Consider the following 20,824-nt stretch of genomic DNA (forward strand, 5'->3'; position numbering starts at 1 on the left):
ATTGACCCACATTGGCAATGTGTCACATTTCGTAATGACAGACCCCTTTCACCTACAGGTCTGGATTCTATGTTCCATAAGTAATGCTTGCCCTGAACAGGCTTTTTGGACATGTCACACATTTACAGTGCAGCTATTTCTTGGGTTAGAAGTGGTTTGATGTATGTATCAAAACTTTATTCTACCACATCAAAGAAAACAATGGAATGTTGATACATACTACACACACACAAACAGATGTAGTATGATAATATTTTAAGTTGTCCACATGTCCACACATCAGCATAGAGGAAGATATCACTGGTCATAAAGGAAGGGCTGTCATGAGTGTCCATGTCTTAGAATTTAGTCTGTACTATGCTTCCAAGTTGTATGGACTGTATGCATCAATGCAGTCAATGGGCCTGGCTGTTAAGGTGTCTGTACAATGGAGCAGATATAGATTGCTGTTGTTAAGCTCAGAATGGTGTGTCATTTTTCATAGTGGCCAGTAACATACTGTATTTATTATGGCCCAGGGCTATGTGACGTTAGTGTGTTGGCTTAGTCAATGTAGGACATGACCAGGGATGAGGTTGGTTAGCAGATGACTACCCAAGTGTATATTCATAACTTTATAGTGTTACATTCTGGCTACGGCTTATTGTAGACAAATTGTATGACAACAAAAAGCAAAAGCCAAATAATTGCAGTGACACAAGGTTCTTTCCTCTCTTGTGTCCAAGTAAGTCAGCACCCATCAGAAGCATACCATATGGAAAGCCATCACCTACAAGGCGTGAACCCTGGGAGTCTATTGTCAGTGCAGGGTCCATTGCAGAAAGCGGTGCGAGGACCTGAGGTGCTGGATCAGGAAGCTCACTGAGGTCCAGCTGAGGAAGTCCTGCCAACAGGGACTGGCATGTGCCGGAAGATGACCCCCCTAATGGCCCACATTTTAGCAAGCTTGATGGCCAGTTAAGGGCACAACAGCAGCTTCAAGGGGGTGAGTCCTGGTCAGAATTGTCCAAGTTATCTTATAAACAATACCTTTTTTTCCAGGTAGCCATTTGCCCACAAATATTGTGGATTGCCATGCTCAATGCACATGAGGAGTTCTGGATTGTGTAGGTCTGTAGTAGGGGCATGATGATGTACTTTGCCTAATGTTTTTATGACTCAGAAGCCAGCAGAGTCCAGCCCACTGCCAATTATCTGTTTACACCAAACACATGGTTGGTGTTCATCTCATGTTATTTGATATTCTGGGAGAAGGTTGTACCAGACAGACCATTGTGTCAGGAGCGATGCTCCCTCACTACTGTGTCTCATGTGATGAGAGCCATATTACATGCGACATAGCATGCAGTGCACTTTTGCTGCAGTGACTGAACTGTACTTCCCATTGGTAATTGTTTATTATACAGTGACATGAGTATGCAGACCTCACTGGTGGCATCAACATTAGTGCCTAGTACATGTTGTCCAGTGTACCTTTTCCCATTGTTGTTGCATCTACAATATTATTTAAAGGATCCTTCACTGAATAGTGAACTGCATCAGGGAGTGATATGTGACAATAGTGGGATCATACGTGTGTGCCTGAACTCAGGTTTACAGGGTCATCAGTGCTTCAGATACCAAATGGTGGAGTGTCGTGTCCACCTCTTCATGTCATTGATATTCACTGACATGCAACAAACATCATAGGTATATGGGCTTTTATGAATGCAATCTGAGAATGGCGTTATCTTCAGTACTAAGACTGACTGGGCGCATTTGTAGTAGATAGCTCCCAATGTCTAGGCTATGATTCTCTCCTGCCTTCTTTTCTATGCTTCATGTGATAGGTATTTGAGCTATTGCAGTACAGCTTTCATTTTGTTATCTTGAAACTGGACATACGATGAAGTATCACCAGAAAAACAGTGTGAACTAAGCCTTTACATGTGACCTGATTTGTGCCACAGCACGTATTGCATGTGCATGCTGAATGACTTGGCCACCATCTCATCACAATGTTGTTTAAGAGAAATTTGCATTATGGGGAAATTGGGACTTGTGTGGACACTATAGAGATGTCATGTTGGTAGCCATAATATCTTGTGCCATCAGAATGCTATGCTACAAGGCCCAAAGTAAGGTTGGTCAACTGTCCAACCCAACCATATCTGTCCCATGAGGTGGGAGTGTTAATAAGTTAATTCATGGTATAGGGTTTTTGGGGAGGGGGTAGGACATCACTGTGACCAACTATTTTCTGCTAATCCAGCATGCATGCACATTCTCCAGCTAATGTTGAAGGCGACGTAGTGAGCCATGCAGCTGCAGTTTGCTGTGCCCTTCTGTAATATTTTGTTATTTAATCTGATGATCAGGTGTGCTTATGCAGATGCAATGAACCATTTTTAATGCGTCATTTCAAGTTCACCCAGGTCAAGTGAAGAAAACAGTGGCAACATTGTTGGGGAAGCATCTGGCCACAGTGGTTCCAGCTATGAGTCTCAGGACACCGAGGGACCCAGTGGCCGAGATAGTGCGGGGAGTGTCATGGAGGATGCTGGCTTGAGCTATTCATCTTCCAAGTCCTCTTCCAGAGGACACTCCAGAGTGGTTGCAGACCCCACATGTTCTCTACCATCTTTATCTTGTCTGCCACCCCCAATTCCATCAAAGAGTAAGCGACAGGTAGGGACAAATTTAGTCCTAAGTTTAAAGAACAGTACTTAATTCTGTTACTCCTGAGTTCCTTTCTTTCTCCTATTTATTTCGAAACAATTTATATATATATACCACATAAATAAATATAAACATTAAACAAAACATTATTCACATTACTAACAAATAAAACAAGTGTAAAGTTTAAAAATATAAGAAACCCACCAAAGGTGGTGCCCTATGCATTTAAATAGTGGTCACTATCGTGTGACTACATGTGTGATCCACTCCTACTTGCTAAGGTGATGGGCCTTACATACACTTAACTATCAACGCGTTGTGTATTTCTTTCACACAAGCGTGTTAACCATACCAATACCCTATTCCCCCACCTTTCAAAAGCACATGCACACATTTACTCTCACATACCCATACAGACCCAAGCAAGACATCCACACATTGGCAAAAACACAATTTAAAAAACAGGCACACATTTAGACACACAGACGCTACATATACCACCACCACCACATACTCTATTACTTGCATTACCACCAGACCCACCACTGACAACACCACATCCACTTACTTACACCACTCTCCCATCACATCCACATACAGTACAGAAAACACCACATACACACATGCACAACATACATTCCCCTACTACCATATTCACAGTCAGTACAGACACCACACCCACATGCACCTCCCTCTATCACATCCATTCACACATCACATATAACCATACCCGTAGTCACCATCACATAAGCATCCACAACACACACAACCTCTACTTCCATAGCAATAACCACCACTGATACATTTACTTCATACAAACCAAAGAAACACAGATGCACACAAGCAAGCACCCAACACACACCATGTTTAGTAGACACACCTATACTTGCAGCACATTCACCAGACACTCATGCACCTGTACCCACAACAGACCCAAGCACAACAAACTCAGTCACTCCCTCTCCCACTAACAGCCCACCCGTTCCCAAAACCACTCCTATGGTCCCTATTTAGGAATCTTCCTTTTTTCTGGCCCTGAACCCTCCCAAACCTCAAACCCCTACTCCTAAAAAGGTTCCTTCACCTGTCCCACCTTCCAACCCACAACTGGTATCAACCCATCTGCCCCTTCCATGTCCTAAGGTACCCCTTCTAAATCTTTGTCCACTCCTTCCTGTCAGGAGGTCCAAATTCTCGGGATCTGCACGATGCTGAATAAGGGTCCCACTTCCAGGCAACACCAAAGTCAGATGCTGTTATAGCGCTGAACTCTGGAGGGGCCTGGCCAGGGGAAGGGGTATTCGGAAAGGAACAGCCAGGAAGGAGATCTGAAAAGGACAAAAGGTTAATGCAAACATTCAGTAATGACTTTTACTAAAATAATTCACTGCCTAATAAAGATCTCACTAATTTCCAAAGAATAATTTGCAAAAGGAAGGAATTCTCCAAAATATGTTTTTTTCAGTAAAATTCTGTACAAGAACTATTTCCACACAAGAATCGTATCTCATAATCTTGAAACACAAAAAACAATATAAATTCCTTGAATCACTCCTTCAGAGGAAAAAGTAAGATTGTTATCTTATTTCTTAGAACTTTAAAGAAACTCGATTTTTTCATATTAAACAGTATTTATCAAAAGACACTTTCTCTGTATATGCACATATCAATAGAAAATCCAATAACACTATGTAATTAACATCTTTTCTCAAAAACGCCTTTTAAACAATTTCACAACTCTTTAAACGGAATCTCCAATTATATACACAAGCAATCCTTTTAAAAAAAACAACTGCCCGGAGGCACATGGTTACTTTGATTTATATCTGTAAAAACGAACGGGAGAATACAATGTTACTGAACAACACTCCTGTTGTTCGTAGACTCTATAAATAAACTCCGAGTGCGGAGTTCTCAGAAATGGGCAACAGCCCAAAAGGAAATCGCTCACCGCCGCGAGCCGGCCGCTCGCTACCAGGCAAATGAAGAATCCAGAAATACCGGCAGCAGAAGCAAAGAGACGTGCTCCTCGCAAAATGCTCAGAATAGAAGGCGTTTGTTGAAAGGGTGTGGCAGGTATTTATAGCCTGACCACACCCAAGACTAATTATGACCACACCCAGGACTAATTAGTTTTAGAGAAGGCTGGGAAATGCAGTCCTTCTGATTTAACAAAGCCGACAACATCATCGCCCCGCACCTCCAGACCGTCATCAACTCTTCTTTTTCTTCTGCTACCTTCCCCGAATGCTGGAAACACGCCGAAGTCAACGCCCTACTAAAGAAACCTACGGCTGACCCGAGCGACCTGAAAAACTTCCGCCCCATCTCCCTTCTGCCTTTCCCAGCCAAAGTATTAGAGAAGACCGTCAACAAACAGCTGACCACCTTCCTGGAAGACAACAACCTGCTCGACCCCTCACAGACCGGATTCCGAACCAACCACAGCACTGAAACCGCCCTCATCTCAGTCACAGACGACATCAGAACCCTGATGGACAACGGTGAAACAGTCGCCCTCATTCTTCTTGACCTCTCGGCTGCCTTTGACACCGTCTGTCACCGTACCCTAATCACCCGCCTCCGCTCCACCGGGATCCAAGACCAGGCCCTGGACTGGATCGCCTCCTTCCTCGTAAACCGCTCCCAAAGAGTCTACCTCCCTCCGTTTCGCTCAGAACCCACTGAGATCATCTGCGGCGTACCTCAAGGCTCATCACTCAGCCCGACACTCTTCAATGTCTACATGAGCCCCCTCGCTAACATCGTACGCAAGCACGACATCATCATCACCTCCTACGCCGACGACACCCAACTTATACTCTCCCTCACCAAGGACCCCGCCAGCGCCAAGACCAACCTACAAGAGGGTATGAAGGACGTCGCAGATTGGATGAGGCTCAGCCGCCTAAAGCTGAACTCTGAAAAAACTGAAGTCCTCATCCTCGGCAACACCCCGTCCGCCTGGGACGACTCCTGGTGGCCCACGGCCCTCGGCACCGCACCGACCCCCGCAGACCACGCCCGCAACCTCGGCTTCATTTTGGACCCCCTTCTCACCATGACCAAGCAAGTCAACGCCGTGTCCTCCGCCTGCTTCCTCACCCTCCGCATGCTCCGCAAGATCTTCCGCTGGATCCCCGCCGACACCAGAAAAACCGTGACCCACGCCCTCGTCACGAGCCGCCTGGACTACGGCAACACCCTCTACGCTGGGACCACCGCCAAACTCCAAAATCGCCTGCAACGCATTCAAAACGCCTCAGCCCGCCTCATCCTCGACGTACCCCGCAACAGCCACATCTCCGCACACCTGAGACACCTGCATTGGCTCCCAGTCAGCAAAAGGATCACCTTCCGACTTCTCACCCACGCACACAAAGCCCTCCACGACAAGGGACCGGAATACCTCAACAGACGGCTCAACTTCTACGTCCCCACCCGCCCCCTCCGCTCCTCTGGCCTCGCACTCGCCGCCGTCCCTCGCATCCGACGCTCCACGGCGGGTGGGAGATCTTTCTCCTTCCTGGCGGCCAAGACCTGGAACTCCCTCCCCACCAGCCTCAGGACCACCCAGGACCACTCCGCTTTCCGGAGACTCCTAAAGACCTGGCTGTTCGAGCAGCGATAACCACCCCCTTTGTCCCTAGCGCCTTGAGACCCGCACGGGTGAGTAGCGCGCTTTATAAATGCTAATGATTTGATTTCCTGGTTCTTGTAGACTCTTTATTTTATTATACTTGAGGAATGCTTATGACAATGATACCATCAATGGCCCAATCCTTTAGATAGATGGCTTTTACCACACAAGATGTGTGATGTCAAGGAAATGGTGGCTGTTTCATAGGAATAAGTGCGCCCACGAGTCACTGGAGTCCTGACAGTACACCCTCTCCCCAGGCGTGGGCGCGGACCTGGTTTATTGGGATAACGAAAATGAAATTGACGTATCAATCGTGGGGCATGAATTTGTGAAGCAGGTCCCCAAGAGTCTTCTTCGGTACCGTAACCTTTCCAGGCTACTAAATACCATAAGGAATTACCACGAAATCGGGAGTCTCGAATGGCTCGTACTTCGTATTCCCATTGATCTTGAACAAGAATTGGTGGTGGACGTGTATCACTTTTTGTATAGGCAGGTTTAAGTAAGGAAGTATGAAAAACAGGATGAATCCTCAAAGAGGGGGGTAGTTTCAGTTTGTATGTTACAGGGTTGACACGTCAGAGGATCTCATAAGGTCCTATGAATTTTGGAGGAAATGTGTTCTTGTCTTTGAAAGTCAAGTTTTTTGTAGATAACCAGACCATGTCTTTCACTTTGTATTCTGGACCAGGTTGGTGTCTCTTGTCATATTGTTGTTTGTATTTTATTTTGGCTTGTTGAAGATTTTGTTGAAGTTGTAAGTGAATCTTTTGTAAATGTGATAACATCCCTTGTACAGCAGGCATTTCTTGTAGCACCTGGTAAATTAACTGGTAAAACACGAGGGTGTTGACCATAAAGACCATAGAATGGAGAGTTTTTTGTTGAAGTATGACAAGAATTATTATAGGCTAATTCGGCAAGCCGTAGTAATGTAGGCCAAGAAGAAGGGTCTTCTGCTGCATAACAACGTAGGTATTGTTTTAACGTCTGATTTAATCTTTCGGTCTGGCCATCAGTTTGGGGGTGGTAACTTGTAGATAAATTAGAATCGATATGTAAGGCCTGGCACCATTTCTGCCAAAAATGTGCTGAAAACTGAGACTCTCTGTCGGACAGAATAACCTTTGGGAGACCATGGAGACGCACCACATTCTGTAGAATAAGATTAACTAGAACACTTGATGTGGGAAGTCCTTTGCAAGCAATAAAATGTGCGTATTTAGTAAGACTATCAATGACTACTAATACTGTGTTTACATGATTGACTTCAGGGAGACCTGTAATGAAGTCCATAGAGATATGTTCCCATGGGTACTCAGGGGTTGGTAGAGGTATTAATAAACCCTTTGGTTTAACATGAGAGCTTTTACAACGAGCACAAATTTCACATAATCTTACCATTTGTTAAATGTCTTTAATAAAAGTGGGCCACCAAAAATATCTTTTTACAAGTTCTAGAGTTTTTTGAGGTCCTGGATGACCTGCTACTGGATGTGTGCGCAACCATTGAAAAGCTGTGCATTGTAGTTCTCTTGTTGGTAAAAAGATTTTTGTTCTAAAAAAGGGCAAACCTTGTTGTATTGAGTAATCAGCGCCTTTTTTAAGCCACTCTGACCATTCTGAGATTTGAAAATGGGTACGAATGGAATCAAGAAATTCGTCAGCAGCTATTAAACATATGACTTTGGAGGGATTAATGATTGGCATTGGTTGAGGTATTTCATGCACTAATGTAGAATCTTGTCTGGTTAAAGCATCGGCTTTTCTATTATCACTGCCTGGTCTGAAAGTAACAACAAAGTCAAATTCAGCGAAAAACAACATCCATCGCAATTGTCTAGGGGTTAATACTCGGGCTGAGCTCATGAATTGTAAATTTCTATGATCAGAATAGACTGTTATGCGATGGGTAGTTCCAGATAAATAATGTCTCCATTCCTTGAATGCTTCACGTATTGCCAACAGTTCCTTTTCCGCAATAGTATAATTTTGTTCTGTTGAGTTAAGTTTTTTAGACATATAAGCCACGGGGTGTAACTGTCCTGTAGTAGGATGTCGTTGTGAAAGAATGGCCCCTAATGCTACATCGGAAGCATCTGCTTCTACAATAAATGTATCTGAACTTCGGGGTGAGCTAGGATAGGAGCAGTGGTAAAAGCTTGTTTCAACGTTTGAAAAGCCTCTTCAGTTTGTAATGACCATTGAAAAGGGGTATTTTTACGAAGTAATCTTGTAATGGGAGCCACCTTTTGGGAAAAATGATCAATAAAACACCGATAAAAATTGGCAAACCCCAAAAAACATTGGACATCTCGAACAGATTTAGGTGTGGGCCAATCCAAAACAGCTTGGATTTTTCTGTCTGTCATTTGCATTCCCTTGGGTGTTAAAGTGACTCCCAAGAATTCCACTTCTTCCGTATGAAACTCACATTTACTCAGTTTACAGTATAGATGATGTTTTCGCAGAGTTAAAAGTACTTTCTCAACATGTTCTTCATGGCATTCCCTTGTGCTAGAGTATATTAAAATTTCATCTATACAGTATACACAATGACAAATAAATCTAAGTATTCTCTTAAAACGTCATTGAGGAAATATTGAAATGCTGCAGGAGCGTTACAGAGGCCGAAGGGCATTACTTGATATTCAAACAGACCATAACAGGTTTTGAAAGCTGTTTTCCATTCGTCTCCTTCTCGTATGCGTACCAAATGATAAGCCCCTCTGAGGTCAAGTTTAGTATAAATAACAGCATCCTTGACTTGGTCCAATAATACAGGAATTAATGGTAAAGGATATTTATTTTTTATGGTGATCTTGTTCAGGGCTCTATAATCAATACAGGGTCTCAAATCTCCGTTCGCTTTGGGAACGAAGAACAGAGGAGAAGCTGCTGGAGAACGTGAAGGTCTAATCAAATTGTTTGCTAAACATTGGTCCAGATATTCCCGTAGATACTGATTTTCTTTTTCAGAAAGAGCGTAAATTCCACAATTAGGGATCACGGATCCTGGCACCAAATCAATTTGACAATCATAAGGTCTATGGGGTGGTAATGTACCAGCTGCTTGTTCACTAAATACATCTGCAAATGTGGCATATTGAGACGGTAACGTTATTGCCTTTTCTGCTGCTGTAGCTATCTGTTGAATAATAGGTTTAGTGGAAAGACACTGTTTTGAACAATGAGATGATGAAAAGGTTAGGGTGTTCTTTTTCCAATATATGTGTGGATTACGTAATCTGAGCCAAGGTATTCCCAAAATAAAACCCTATTGAGGTGGTCTGATAACATCAAATTGTATTCGCTCTAAATGTTGACGACCATTGGAATTGCAGCATGTCATTTGGATTGGGAAAGTATGAGAAGAGATTGGGCCTCCAGCGAGTTCACTGCCATCCACAGTCTGCACTTTTTCTGGTATTATTTTCTTTTGACATGCGAGGTGTAATCGAGATGCTGTTTGAGAGTCTACAAAATTACCAGAGGCCCCTGAATCTATTAGTGCAAAAGCTTCTTGCCATTTATCTAAGATTAAAATCTGTATTGAAATACGGAAATGTCTATTATGTTGATTCGAACAAGAATGTACAGAAGGGATTGCAATAATACCCAAGGGATTCCCTTCTCTATCTCTTGGGTTCACTAGTTTTCCTCAACATTTCCTACAGAAGCAACTTGATTTTTATTATTAGTAAAAGAGTCAACTTTGTTTTTTAGTTTTGCTAAGCAATCTTTTACAAAAAGTCCTTTTTTGCCACAATATAAACACAATCCTTTGCGACATCTTTGTTCTTTCTCTTCTTTGGTTAAAGGTTGACGAAGTGTTCCAATTTCCATTGGTTCACTAACCATATCTGAAGGGGTAGAGGAAGTGGGAGGACGATATCTGTCTTGACGCCAAGTATTGCGATCTGGTCTTTTTCTTTCTCCTTTTCTTTCAAAAAGTCTATGATCAAGTCTTAAGGTTAGATTTATTAAATCCGTACATGTTGTAGGTTGAGGATTGATTTGCGCTAACACATCTTTTAGTTCTTCCTTAAGGCCTTGATAAAAAAGTGCAGCTCTCTTTTCTTCGGGCCAAGCTGTTTCAACCACCAAACGATTAAACTGGGAAAGATAAGAAATAAGGTCCTTATTTCCTTGTCTTAGTTCCAGTAGTTCTTTATCAGCCGACATTGTAACTGCTCGTCGATCAAACACTTTCTCAAATTCTTCCACAAATCGTCGCCAATTATAAAGTAGAGGACTGTCTTGTCGTACTAGGGGAACTGCCCAATTTGCTGCATCTCCAGACAAATAAGAAATTAAAAAGGCAATTCTAGACTGTGGATCAGGGAAGGCGGCTGGTCGACAAGTGAAATGTAACTCCACTTGGGTAAGGAATATCTGGACTTTGTTAACATCTCCCGAAAACCTTTCAGGAGCAGCCAACGGTATTTGTGTAGGAACATTGACAGATACATTGGTGGGAGATGGAGGTAATCGTGGTAAAGGTGTTCCTCCTGGACTGTCTATTTTAGCTTGTAACTGAGTAACTTTGGTAACTAAAGCTGCAGTGTCATTCCTAGAATCCTGTAACTCCTTTTGTAATTGCATTAATGCCTGCATTACCGTGTCTAGGGAAGTCATTTTATCAGATATCGTGCAGATCAAGAGAAGAGAAAACTCGTGGGCCTTCTATTCTGTCAGGAGGTCCAAATTCTCAGGATCTGCACGATGCTGAATAAGGGTCCCACTTCCAGGCAACACCAAAGTCAGATGCTGTTATAGCGCTGAACTCTGGAGGGGCCAGGCCGGGTGAAGGGGTATTCGGAAAGGAACAGCCAGGAAGGAGATCTGAAAAGGAAAAAAGGTTAATGCAAACATTCAGTAATGACTTTTACTAAAATAATTCACTGCCTAATAAAGATCTCACTAATTTCCAAAGAATAATTTGCAAAAGGAAGGAATTCTCCAAAATATGTTTTTTCCAGTAAAATTCTGCACAAGAACTATTTCCACACAAGAATCGTATCTCATAATCTTGAAACACAAAAAACAATATAAATTCCTTGAATCACTCCTTCAGAGGAAAAAGTAAGATTGTTATCTTATTTCTTAGAACTTTAAAGAAACTTGATTTTTTCATATTAAACAGTATTTATCAAAAGACACTTTCTCTGTATATGCACATAGCAATAGAAAATCCAAAAACACTATGTAATTAACATCTTTTCTCAAAAACGCCTTTGAAACGATTTCACAACTCTTTAAACAGAATCTCCAATTATATACACAAGCAATCCTTTTAAAAAAACAACTGCCCGGAGGCACATGGTTACTTTGATTTATATCTGTAAAAACGAACGAGAGAATACAATGTTACCGAACAACACTCCTGTTGTTCGTAGACTCTATAAATAAACTCCGAGTGCGGAGTTCTCAGAAATGGGCAACAGCCCAAAAGGAAATCGCTCACCGCCGCGAGCCGGCCGCTCGCTACCAGGCAAATGAAGAATCCAGAAATCCCGGCAGCAGAAGCAAAGAGACCCGCTCCTCGCAAAACGCTCAGAATAGAAGGCGTTTGTTGAAAGGGTGTGGCAGGTATTTATAGCCTGACCACACCCAAGACTAATTATGACCACACCCAGGACTAATTAGTTTTAGAGAAGGCTGGGAAATGCAGTCCTTCTGATTTCCTGGTTCTTGTAGACTCTTTATTTTATTATACTTGAGGAATGCTTATGACAATGATACCACCAATGGCCCAATCCTTTAGATAGATGGCTTTTACCACACAAGATGTGTGATGTCAAGGAAATGGTGGCTGTTTCATAGGAATAAGTGCGCCCACGAGTCACTTGAGTCCTGACACTTCCACTTCCCAGACCCTTCTCCTAAACGTAGATACATTCCCTCATTTTCCCAACCCACCACTTCCCATACCAAGTCCGCTGCTCCTAAACCCAAACATCACCCTCCCAAATTGGATCTTTAAGGTGCCTGCCCTGCCCAATCGATGCCAGTTTGTGAGGAGGTCCCCCTGACAGTGTCTGATGAGGCAAGTTTGGAAGCACAGCACTGTGCACACCACAGTTGTGGTTGGACTGGCCACTGACCTTTGCCTTCCAAACATGTTTTTCCTTGTTCCACAATTAAATTCTGTTTCTTGCTGGAACACATTAGTTTATGTTTTAATTTTCCCTAGCAACTTTTAGGAACATACCGATGCTACGTCAGTTTGATTGTGACACAATATCATTGTGCCTACACATTATGTCAGGTTGTACTCCACATACATGACCAGAGTGTACTGGTGTGTGTTGGTGATAGGCTTTTCTGGTAGACATTCATCATAGTGTCTTGTGCATTGTCAACTGCATTTGTCTTGCACTTCTCCCTATGATGTATGCTGGATATGTGCTGACTGTGTGCAAGTTAGTCATTTATTTCGTGAAGTATGAAAATCTTTATTGCATGATTAATTAAAATCGCCACACCAAATTACAATAAAAGAAAAAAAAACGCCCATAAATTACAAAAACTGTTAACCAACATAATCCCACATAAAACCCATGTGGGTACATAATTCTCATAGCCTCCTAAATAAATACATTAAAATACAGATAGAATAATCCAGTCGTGCAACCACCTAAAGTTCAACAGTTGCACCAAGTAAGCTTCCATTGTCCCTCCCTGCACGAGCACTTTCTGGTTATGAGATCATTTGCACAATACTGTGTCTAACGTTCCGCGAGGCCCACTAATTAGCCCATTTCTTGGGGATAAAAGTACAAGATAATACATACCATTACCCCGCCGTATGCACCACAGAGCTTTGCCTGTCTCGATGGACTTTGCCATGAGATAGTAAATTCTCAGTTCAATGAGCTATGTTAAACTAATATAGAGGACAACGCCGACTCCACCAGGTCACTTAGATTCATAATGAAACAGTGCAAATGCAAGCGTCCATGAGCCCAAAGCTGCTTTAATGCTCGACCCAGTGGGTAACCTCTTACTTCTCATCATTCCAGTGCCCAGATCCATCAAGAAGAAATGTGGGGTAACTTGGGAGGTAGGAGACATTTCATCAGTGCAGTTTCTTTGTAGACCTCACCCTTTCTGTGAGTACCTGCACTAATTTGGTCGCTTGCCTGGTGTAGAGCCAGTCTCACCCCATGTTTCAAGAACAGGGGTTTTAAAAGTTGACATCTTTCTGAGGCTAAACATGGGCAGCAGCATACCAGATGTGTTATAGATTCAGTGTGATATTTACACAGAGTGCATTCCTGCAAGTGCCCCTGTGCCATCTTCCACTTACGTTAATAGTCCCAGGCAGAGTTAAGAGGTGCATCTGCAGGATGCTCTGGAACGCTCGCTCTCCTAAATGTGCTTTCAAATAAGGCTAGCCTTTATTGGTTGCGTAAGATTCAAGCAAGCCGTCGGCTCCGATGATATCCCTGACTGTTGAGATATCTTTGTCTCTGGAGGCTTGCATACCTAACTCTTTCAATTATTTCTTCAGCACCGCTTTCGTGATAGAGGGGTGAGTAGTATAGGAGGGAGCCAGATTAAACTGTTCCTCGGCCTGTGTTAGATAAATGGCCCAACTGCTTGTTTTGTCTTTGAACATTGCTTTCAAATCCCCCCTCAGGCTGATGGCATCTGCCTTGCAAACACTCTGATAGAGCTTTATCATGTCCATTTTGCACGTTATGTCCATTCTTATTATATCTAATTCCAGGTGTATTCCTGCATGCCTAGTTGGTCTGGAGATCTTAAAAACCCTTTTACAGGCTCTCATCTGGGAATTCTCTAGTGTAGTTGTCAGTCTGCCAGGGAATGCCAAATGGCCATATGTAATTGCAGGTAGCAATTTTGCCTTTAACACTCTCCTTATTGGCTCTGATGTTGATGGACTTTTGCTAATGCACAGGAGATTTTCTCTGCTTCTAATGTCAATGCCACTGCCTGGTGTGATATTCTCCCCGTGTCTGATAGCCAGACCCCCAGGAAGTGATATTTATCTTCCATCTCTATGCTTAATGGACCAAGTTTCCATGTTCTTTGCTGCTTTTTTGCCTGGCTGCTGAAGACAAGGAGCTTGTTTTTTTTCTGCATTTGCTTTCAAGGCATTTCTTTAAGCTGTGCAGTATGTCTGGGCCCCTTTAAAGCCCAATCCGAGTTTGGGTGAGCAAGACCAAATCATACGCGTGTTGGATTATGGGGAGCATAGATTGTCCCAGTCTCTGAGGGAACTTCTTTCCTCTATTCCCTCTAAGCAACAAAAAGGGTGGGGGCAATAACACAGCCCTGCTTTAGACCTTTGTTGGTAAGAATCTTCCTGGTAACATGTTAGTTTGTTATTTTTATCCCTACCCAAGTGTCAGAGTATAGTGCCATTATTGATGCAAGCAGGTTCCTTGGTATCCCCCAGGTCTCCAATTTCTTCCAACGGATGTGGCGCACCACCCCATCAAAGGCCGCGTTATAATCAATAAAACATGAAAAGAGCGGGTGAAATGATGGTTTCAATGCTTTTTGACCAAGATATGAAAGTGCAAGGACATTATCTAACATAGAAGAGCTAGGTCTAAAGGCAGTTTGATATAAGGGGAATGATGTCATTTGCTGATATTTAGCTTTCTAGCTCTTGAAGCAAGACCCTTGCGTAGGCTTTGCCATCTACATCTAATAAGGCTATCAGCCTATAATTTTCAGGACTGGTAGTACCCCCTTTTTTGTAAATGGGCTGAAGTATTTGTATTGAGCCCTTCCATGCCTCTGGAACCACCGAAAAGTGTAGACAGTCAATAAATAGAGTGGTTAGAGGCTCATTCCAATACACTTGATCGTCTCTGAATATGCTCCCTGGAAGGCCATTGGGCCCAGGAACCCCACCTCGCCTCATGTTACCAAGGATCATTTGCACAGTTTTACTATTGACTGTTACTGTCTTGTCATCTACCCCATCTGCTTCACAGTACCCGCATGTGAGTTCTTGAGCATCTGCATATTTTGAGTCCACATAAAGATTTCCCACGTGCCTTTCCCATAACTGGCAGAGATCACATTAGTACTGGTTTCGGATGCATATAGTAAAGAACTGATATAGTCCCAGAATTCTCAGCTTCTATTAGGCGGCAGCAGTGCAACCAAGCGTTTCCAGCATTCTTCTGTCTTTTTTACCTTCAACTACCATAGTACTCTTTTGTACTCCTTCCGTGCTAGCCTCCTTAGGACGTCCATTGCATGGGTTTTGTTCCTCTTATAGCGCCTTTCTACCTGCTGGCACCTCCTTTTATACTGTATACATTCCTTGGTTGCTGGCAGCTTGTCCACCCTTTGTTTTTTACCCCCAGTTTGGCCAGCCTGTGCTCTGTTGCAAAGGTGAGCTTGAAGTTTCTTAAGCACATGCCCCCATTGGTCAGTTATCTGGCCTGCCCCATGTTGGAATTTTATTGGGCCATTAGCCTGCTGCCATGCCTCGTATTTTGTTTAGCAGGCTGCACTCAATTGAATTCATTTTGTTAATGGGCATAAGCCTGTAATAAGTTGACAGCCACTAGCTTTATAGAATTCATGTCTCATTGCGCCAAGATCAACTTCTATTACCACTGGGTTGTGGTCACTTTCAGGTCTATGAACGGCCTTGTGGCTTGAGCACCTACACATCAGTGCTGGGCTTAAAAAGATATGATCTATTGTGTATATATTTCTAAAAGTTGGAATGGGTGTGCCCGCTGCTAAGCTGCTGCAGTCCGTCATTTTGAGATCATATTCTTTAAGGAAAGTTTCCATAGCTGATCTTACTGGGTCTCGACAGGGCCCTGATTCCTGTCCAAGCTGGCGAATGTTAAAATCTCCTGCCATCACATATTCATGCCCTGGGTGTTCGTAAACAAACTCCTTCAGCAAGTCCAAAATAGATTTAGCCATCATTTGTTTCTTTCCTTGATAGGGGTTAATATATATGTTTGCAAATGTTACTGGGATGCTTTTTTAACATAAGGCTAAGCCATGAATAGTTATCACTTGCATATTGCTTGTTGATTTCTGCCAAATTACTAGTTTGAAAGCCAAGTCTAACTTAACCTATATTGCAAGACCTCCAATATGTCTTCCAAACACATTTGTTTGTGGACAGGTGACTGGATTGTAGTAAAACCCTCTATAGTCAAAGGCTCTGCCGACCATGTTTCTTGGAAGCACATAATATCTACATTGTTTACAAAGTTCTTAATACAGAAGCTGGCTATAAGGGAAGCCAAGCTGGCCACGTTCCAGCTAATTATTTTGATAGTTTTATATTTGGAACTTAAGGGCGGGCATTTGTAGTCAAATATATGTTTTCCCTTTGATAGATAGAGCTGCTGGGAGCCATTTCCATCCTTGCCCCCTCACAGTACCGTGACTGTCATTTATCCAATCAGAATGACACTCTCCTGTGTTCCTTGTCCCATCAGAGTAGGACTCACCTGTGCTCCTTGTCAGCTGTATGGTTATTTTTTCTTCTTGCAACAGTGGTTTCATGACCAGAGTTGTTCTCAAGGCGCTAAATGTTTTCCTGTCCAGGTGTGTTGCTTTGTTTCCAGCAGCTGAAACTTGTGAGTACCGTTCTGTGACTGGCTAACTAATTTTTACACCCCAAGTTTCCAGGAGCCCTTCGTATTCAAAGATCCTAATGACGTTACTTTGTTCAGACCATATAGTCAGTGTGGACTTGCTCTGACTAATCCATGTGTAGGTGTTAAAGTTCACAGCTAGTACGTCTTCTGATGTCAATTTTTCAAATACGTATACGTGATGTAGTAATCGTGGAATGTTTGATCCATTGAGAATATCCCATGGCCCCTGAGAAACATATAATGGAGTGAAGATTACGGTCAACCGATCAATAGTTTCCTGAGAGTTTGCAGACTTTATATTTAATGCCCTAATATAATCCTCGTTGGGCTCAGGACTATCTGTTATAAAAGGTTGACATCTTTTTTCTCTGCTTCAGGCCCTCACCCGACTCATCCCTGCTCTTCCTGTGGATGGGATTGTTTCTTTTAAGTCTTTGTATTCTTGTTGCCCTCTGTTTTGCTTTCCCTGTTTCTGTATTGTGCTGCTTGCCTCTTGTATCCCGCAAGGATGTAGCCCTTTGCCCTATGGAGTTCAAGTGTAGTATCTTCAGGGGTCAAGTGCCAATCAATGGCATGCATCTGAGTTATGATCTTCTTTGCAGGCTGAAGCGTCCTTATTGTCAGTGATTTGAAGCTTAGGCTCAACGTTGGTTATCTGATCTTCCCCAATTGAGCAGATGCCAGTTGTGGGAGCAGTCGCCGTCTCTGCTTAAAGACTGGATAAGTCTCTAACAGATCTGGGGAGTTACTAGTGTCATTAGATGTTTTCCCAGTGTGTTTCTGTCGGATGGTTTTTTTATCGCTTTGAGTGTTTTTAGTCTCGTCTTCTGTCTTCTTGTTAGTTGTGGCTGTTGTTTGTGCCCAGTGTCTCACTTACACAGCTGATTCGAGACTATCTCCGTATTTGGCACTTCTGTACTGTTTTTTTCCACGATGATAGTGGGAGAGAGTGGGTGCAACATGAAAGGAGGCTTATTTCTTGGTTCATTCTCGTTGCTGTCCAACCCTCGGCATTGGGTGTGGAGGGCCTCCCTTTGCAAATTGCTTTGAGGGGTGCTGTGTCATGCTTCTTGCCTCCAGGCGATGTACTACTGGTTATTTTGTTAGTTTTCCCAGCTGGTTTGCAGATTTGGGTTAGGCTAGTTAGTAGCTCTGGCAGTACTGATAATTTATCTATGATTGTTTCCGTATGGGTCCCATCCACTCCCTTGCCAGATGTGCATCCATGGTGCCACCTTTCTATTTTCCCAATTAATGATTTTAGTTTATTATCTAACAGGAGTTGATTCTGAGCCATCATGTGGGTTAATTCTAATTGAATCTCCATGTTATGAGATTGCCATGTGAGAGCCTTAACTGCTGCTAACAAGGAATTATTGATGATATTTATACTGCAATCAGCCCTGCCACTGCCTCCCACCCCTCATTGGGGGAGTTTTCTTCTCCTATATCCCCTCCAACATATCCCCCGAGCTCACCCTTCCGGCTGTGTTCTTCCAGGCTTGTTTCTTGCAGTCTCCTGTCTTCCTGAGCTAATGAGTCATGGGAATCCTGCAAGGCCCTCTGTGACCCCAGTACGGGGGGGAGTGGGTCCAGCTGTTATCTTGTACATGCAATTTCACCAATTGGGATAGTACTGTCTGATGGATCTCTGCCATTGTTTGCAGTCAGCTGTTACTTGGATACACTGCCTGTCCCCTAAATGGCTGTTCAGATGTCCGGACTAATCTCTTTGTTCCAGCTTTGTGTACAGTGACCATCTGATTGGTGTTAATATTATTATCAGTGTTAGTTTCAGTGGAACAACTATAATGGTTCTTATTTTGCATGCTCAAGCTTTATCCTCTTGTGGTGTCCGTCAACTCTATTAACTCTCCAATAAGTGAGGTGTCCAGGCTGCTGTCTATGCTGCAGCGCAACTGGACTCATTTTGTGCTTGCTCTGATTGTGTTGCGATTACTGGATCAAAAGCCAGGTTCGGCAAGGCGGTGGCAGCCCATGAGTCTTGATTGCCCTCAGAAATAGTGGATTGAATAGTTTCCCCCGTGGTGCCTCAACAATTCCTTGTTTTTGTGAAATAGTTGTGTATATAAGGTTTGTTAATATTTGGGACCTTTTGCTTCCGGCTCCTCTTTGGATCCTTCTGGTGCTCCGTGGACTTAGATTTTTATTTGAGGTCGATTCATTGACATGCACGACACAACTGATCAGATCTGTGGGAACTGTGGAATCCATGGGTTCCACATATTCTAAAGGCTCTGTCACCCGTGTCATGGGACTCAAGGGACTTGCATGGCCAGCCGAACTTGAGGGGCTTGTGTGACACCAATACTTTTTGATTCCTGTTTTAGACATATTAGATTTACTGTGCAGCCCCGGCACCTTGGAACCTGGTTGTGGCTGGTCTGCTGCCTTAGGCAGCCTTCTTGGTTTGCTGATTTCTCTGTGTGCAGAGAAGATTCTGTGTGCCAACTTCCATTTATCTGCAGGCCCTTTGTTCTTTCTGTCTCTTATGATTTGCCTCTTTTACCTGTTTTACCTGTTTTGCCAGCGGCCTTTGCACCCTTTGTGCCTTTTGTGTCATGATTATTGCCCTCCGGTGTCCTGGGGGACTTAAGGGGCTCAGAGTGCTTGGTGGAATTAGAATAGACCACAATCTAGATGGTGTTGTTATTGCCCTTATTGTAAATGGGTGTGAAAATGATTGTGAGATCGTTATTTCATTGCACTGCTCCAACCCCAGCTCCGCATCCTGTCCTTGCGGCTGGGCCTGGTCCAAGGTCGTAATAAAGCAATTTGTCGCTTTTTTTTTTGTCTCGTGATTCCTCACACTTGGCTTTTGATCCTCTGGTTTTCGGAGTTTAAAGATTTTACAAGCACTTGCAACAATTTAGATTGTGCACACTTAGTGACCACCTTGTAGATTGGTTGCTAGTTGGAAGTCAATGCTGGTTGGATTTGAAAGCTGGTTGCAATATCTGACAATGTCCAACAAGACTGAGCACCGCCTCACCCCCTGCCACTTGCTGCTCTAACTCTACTTCACTTTGCTTTATCACTTCATCAATTGGGACGGGGGGGGCACGAGCATGCTTAGTCCACACTTCTCAAGCTGTTCTATACTATTGGGAGGCTATATCCATGGCTGTGGCTATGACTATTGCTGGGCCGTCCCCCTGGTGAAAAACAATGAGTACACGAACACCAGCACCACTCTAATACAAGATGCAGTCACACCTGGCTCCACTCCGCCGCTGCCCCTAACTGGGCTTCGCACTTACTGCCTCCGTTTGGTAAATTTAGTATTTATTGCCAGCCACCTCCACCGCTGTCATTAGTGCACTCCGAGTTCACTCCAGGCAGTCCTGGCACCACACCCCATGCACAGACCACCAATGGCACACACTCCCAAGGCCAGTAGCAAGTTCATGTGCTGGAAGTGGCCAGGCTCTTGGCCCCTCTCAGTCCCTCTCGGCGGGGGCTCTGACTTGAGCTTGGACTGAGTAGACTTGGGCATCTGCTGGGGCTCGAGCGGAGACACACGCTCCCCGTGCACAGACCACCGGTGGTGCGCACGCCCCACAGCCCGCAGGTGACCATACAATCCGGGCAATCCGGGCACCCGAGAGCAGACTGCGGATTGTGCTACCTCCGAGCCGCTTCCGAGCTACTCACAGTCTGGGGTCAGGAGCAGTCCCATGGTCCCCGCTGCTTCTGAGCACCTAACCAGCAGCCGCTTCCGCTTCCCAGCAGCTTGGCATTGATATGTGATCAGCGTCTGGCAACCAGCGTCCGATGCTGCCTTTCTGACGGACCCTCTGTAAGCAATAGTCATTTATATACTCACACCTGGAGGGTGGTTGGTTGACATGGCTTTTTGTCTTCCTTTTGTGACATGTTTTCT

The sequence above is a fragment of the Pleurodeles waltl genome, chromosome 5, assembly GCF_031143425.1.
Source record: "Pleurodeles waltl isolate 20211129_DDA chromosome 5, aPleWal1.hap1.20221129, whole genome shotgun sequence".
Lineage (NCBI taxonomy): Eukaryota > Metazoa > Chordata > Amphibia > Caudata > Salamandridae > Pleurodeles > Pleurodeles waltl.